This window comes from Ursus americanus, chromosome 32 (genome assembly GCF_024610735.1).
Source record: "Ursus americanus isolate L20-20 chromosome 32, mUrsAme1.1.p, whole genome shotgun sequence".
Classification (NCBI taxonomy): Eukaryota; Metazoa; Chordata; class Mammalia; order Carnivora; family Ursidae; genus Ursus; species Ursus americanus.
Genome location: NC_142158.1, coordinates 897,506 through 901,787, shown reverse-complemented (window position 1 = coordinate 901,787; position 4,282 = coordinate 897,506). Strand labels below are relative to the sequence as shown.

At 42.6% G+C, this 4,282-nt stretch overlaps 1 non-coding gene across 1 annotated transcript; it reads left to right on the top strand.

The window, feature by feature from the left end:
• Nucleotides 1–72, top strand: TRNAA-AGC (transfer RNA alanine (anticodon AGC)). The gene has a single exon. It is a non-coding gene; the product is annotated as a tRNA-Ala (tRNA).
• The last annotated feature ends 4,210 nt before the right edge of the window (nucleotides 73–4,282 follow it).

The window sequence follows — 4,282 nt, the reverse complement described above, 5'->3', positions numbered from 1 at the left end:
GGGGGTGTAGCTCAGTGGTAGAGCGCGTGCTTAGCATGTACGAGGTCCCGGGTTCAATCCCCGGCACCTCCACCAGTTTTGGGAGGATGTGCTCGTGACGCAATCACGGTCCCTCGGGTTCCCGCGACACCCGCCGCCTCCTCTGCTTCCGTTTTCTACCTGCGTGGATGCCGCAGTGACCCCCGATGTGTGTGGATGTGTGTGCACAGGTCCTGGGTCCCACGGGCAGCAAACAGCAGACGCTCGGTTTCACCACTTTCTTCTGAATTTTGGCAGGTTCTTGGGGCCGAGAACACCCTGGAGGTGGAACAGAGAACGAGCTGATGATTTTTTCCTTCTGAACCTGCGAACTCCTTTGCCCCTTTCTGAGTCACCAGACATGGACCCAGGGCCCCCGCTGTCACTGTGGCGCTTTACGCACATGAGGGACGCCGAAGGACCATCTGCCGTAGCACGTGGTGCCCAGGCTGTGAGTGACAGAGGCTGGGGGTCCGGAATCCTGCCTCTGCGGACACTGCGCCAGACAGCAAGCATCTAAAAGTCTCTGCAGTCAAAGTGGAACTTCAATCACAATAAATGCCGTGTCAGGCTCATTTCAGACATGACTGGAGGACCCCTTCCACTGCCCCAAACCAACAAGCATCCCACAGGTAACTGAGGGATGCATATCCGAGCCAAGTCAGAATCAAAGCTGAGTCGCTAGTCTGAAATATCAGCTGAATACATACTGTGAGAGAGCGAGGCCTCACTTGCAAACTTATTAACTTCTAGGGATTACTTTTTATTCTGGAAAATCATTCTGTGTAATATATATTGTTAGGAGATGTTTATGATCTGTACTCCCTATTTAAGTCTCTTTAAGGCATTTTGTGTCAAACATTTATTAAATTTTTTTATGACAAGATAAGGATGTCTATTACCTTCACTACTATTTAATGCTGTGATAGAGGTATTTCTTTTTTCTTTTCTGTCTCTCTCTTTCTTTCTTTTTTTTTTTTTTAGCGAGAGAAAGAGAGAGGTGGGGAGAGGGGCAGAGGGAGAGAGTGACTCTTAAGCAGGCTCCACACCCAGAGCCGAGCCACATGTGGGGCTCCACGCCTGACTCAATCTCAGGACCCTGAGATCATGCCCCTGAGATCCTGATCTGAACCGAAACCAAGAGTCCAACCCTTAACCGAATGAGCCACCCGGGCGGGGGCCTCTGTGATGGGGGGACTATTCAAGACACTCAGATAGGAAAAAACAGAGGATTAAGTATTGGATAGCAAGTGAGAAAGCTATCTCTATATATCTTGGCAGGATTATACATCTGGAAATTACCTTTCAAAGTGGAAAAGCCACTACAAATAAGAGAATTTAGAGCATCTAGCTGTAAAACCAACACAGACTCACACACAATAGTCTTTCTATATCCAACCTTTGGAGGTTTTTGGAGAGCATCTCATTATTTTGAAAGCTCACCAATGAGGGAAAAGAACCAAGTATTTATCCTATATGAACAATAGGGAATGTTTTTTGTTTTGTTTTGTTTTGTTTTTAAGATTTATTTATTTATTTGACAGAGAGAGGGAGAGAGAGCACAAGCAGAGGGAGCTGGACAGGGAGAAGCAGGCTCCCCACTGAGCAGGGAGCTCCATGAGGGACTTGATCCCAGGATCCTGAGATCATGACCTGAGTTGAAGGCAGACGCCTAGCCAACTGAGCCACCCAGGTGCACTGAATAATATGGAATGTTTTAAAAAAGATTTTATGGATTTGTTTGAGAGGGAGAGACAGCATAAGAGGGGGGAGGGGCAAAGGGAGAAGGAGAAGCAGACTCCCCCTGAGCAGGGAGCCTGGTGGGGTGCTGGATCCCAGGACCCCGCAATCACAACCCAAGCTGAAGGGAGATGCCTAACTGACTGAGCCACCCAGGTGCCCCTGGAATGTTTTTTAAGATAAACATATAGTTGATAAGGGAAAGATTTTCTCCATAGACTCACAGCTGATAAATGGCAGTGGAATGATGAAAATTAGGGTCCACATTTTACAGCAAATATAATGCATACAGGTCACAATCATCAATGGCAGCTACAACCACGAGGAGAAATGGGACGGGGAATTCTAGAATGGGCAGAATAGGCTGACATCACCTAAAACCAACAATTAATTCCATGGCACTAAAAGTGAGAGAGAACTACACGTGATGCACGTCTGGATACAGTGAACTAGAACATACCCAACCCCACCAACGAAACACTTGAGCTGAAAAATTAATGCTTTACCCAGTCACGCGGATGGAGACATCTGCTTACAGTTAAGAATTGGGAATACAAGAATATGTGTAATAACACATGAAATCCGCCAGACCCAGAACGTGAAAAATTCTCCCGGGTAAACTGACCCTCAGAAAGTAAACGGCATCAGGGGGGAAAAGGAGGTAGAACTAATACAGATTAAATGACATACAAGGAGATTAAATGCATGTTTGGACCTGGATTCAAACAAAGTAACTGGAAAACGAAACAACTGAACATAGACTGAGCATCAGATTAAGAAGTTTCTTTAATTTTGCTGGATCTGATATTGTTATGGTAGTGTTTTTAAAAGTTTGTAACAATTCGCTATACATGTGAAAATATTTATAGTTAAAATTAATATAACATTTGGAATTTGATTTGTTTTCCAGGGGGAAGCAAAAATAAAGAGTTAAAGTTGGTAAAAATTGAACAAGAACAACAAAGTGACGTTTAAACGCTGAAACCGTGATGGAATGAAGCTGAATTCATTACAGTATAAGCTCTATTTTAGACTCTGTGAAACAGCGGAGCCTGGCTGGCTCAGTTGGAGGAGAACGTGACTCTTGGTCCTGGGATTACGAGGTCAAGCCCCCACATCGGGGGTAGAGATTATATAAAAAAATAATAATAATCTTAAAAATAAAATAAAATGTCCAAAACAGAAGTTAAAAATGTTTACATGTAATATTTATGTTATTTACTTTATATTATTTATTTAAATATATTTTTAATTTAATTTTTGTTTTTCTCAAAGAAATGAGCAAAAGACATGAACAGACATTTCTCTGAAGAACACATCCAAACGGTCAAAAGACACATGAAAAAATGTTCCACATCACTTGGCATCAGGGAAACACAAATCAAAACCACAAGGAGATACCATCTCACACCAGTCAGAATGGCCAAAATTAACAAGTCAGGTAACGACAGATGTTGGAGAGGATGCAGTGAAAGGGGAACGCTCCTACATTGTGGTGGGAATGCAAGCTGGTGCAGCCACTTTGGAAAACAGTATGGAGGTTCCTCAAGCCATTTAAAATAGAGCTACCCTATGAGCCAGCAATTACACTACTAGGGATTTACCCCAAGGATACAAATGGAGTGATCCGAAGGGGGACCTGCACCCCAATTTTTATAGCAGCAATGTCCACAGTAGCCAAACTATGGAAGAGCCCAGATGTCCATCAACAGACGAATGGATAAAGAAGATGTGTTGTCTATATACGATGGAGTATTACACAGACATCAAAAAAATGAAATCTTGCCATTCGCAAGGACATACTTGGAACTAGAGGGTATTACGCTAAGCAAAATAAGTCAATCAGAGAAAGACAAGTAACATGATCTCACTGGAATTTGAGAAACAAGGCAGAGGACTATAGGGGAAGAGAGGAAAAAATGAAACAAGATGAAACCAGAGAGGGAGACAAACCATAAGAGACTTTCAATCACAGGAAACAAACTGAGGGTTGCTGGAGGGGGTGGGTGGAGGGATGGGGTAACTGGGTGATGGACGTTGGGGAGGGCATGTGATGTAATGAACACTGGGTGTTATATAAGTGTGATGAATTACAGACCTGTACCCCCAAACAAATAATACACTGTATGTTACTTTTAAAAAATTGAAATAAAATGTTCAAAACAGAAAGCTAAAAATGTTTACATTTAATATTTATGTTATTTAGATTATATATTTAAATATATTTTTAATGTAACTTTCATTTTTCCCGAAGAACGGCTTCTGTTTCTTGAAAATCGTTTCAGTGTATAGTTTTTTAATTAGGCATAATTGACAACACTGTAATATGTTTAATACAAGGGTACCTAGGTAGCTCAGTCACCTGAGGAGCCAACTCTCGATTTCGACTCAGGTCATGATCTCAGGGTTGTGAGATCAGGGTCCCTGCTCGGTGGGGAGTCTGCTTGAGATTCTCTCCTTCTCCCTCTGCCCTTCCCCCACTCTCTCTGTCTCTCAAATAAATAAATCTTAAAAAAAATAAAAT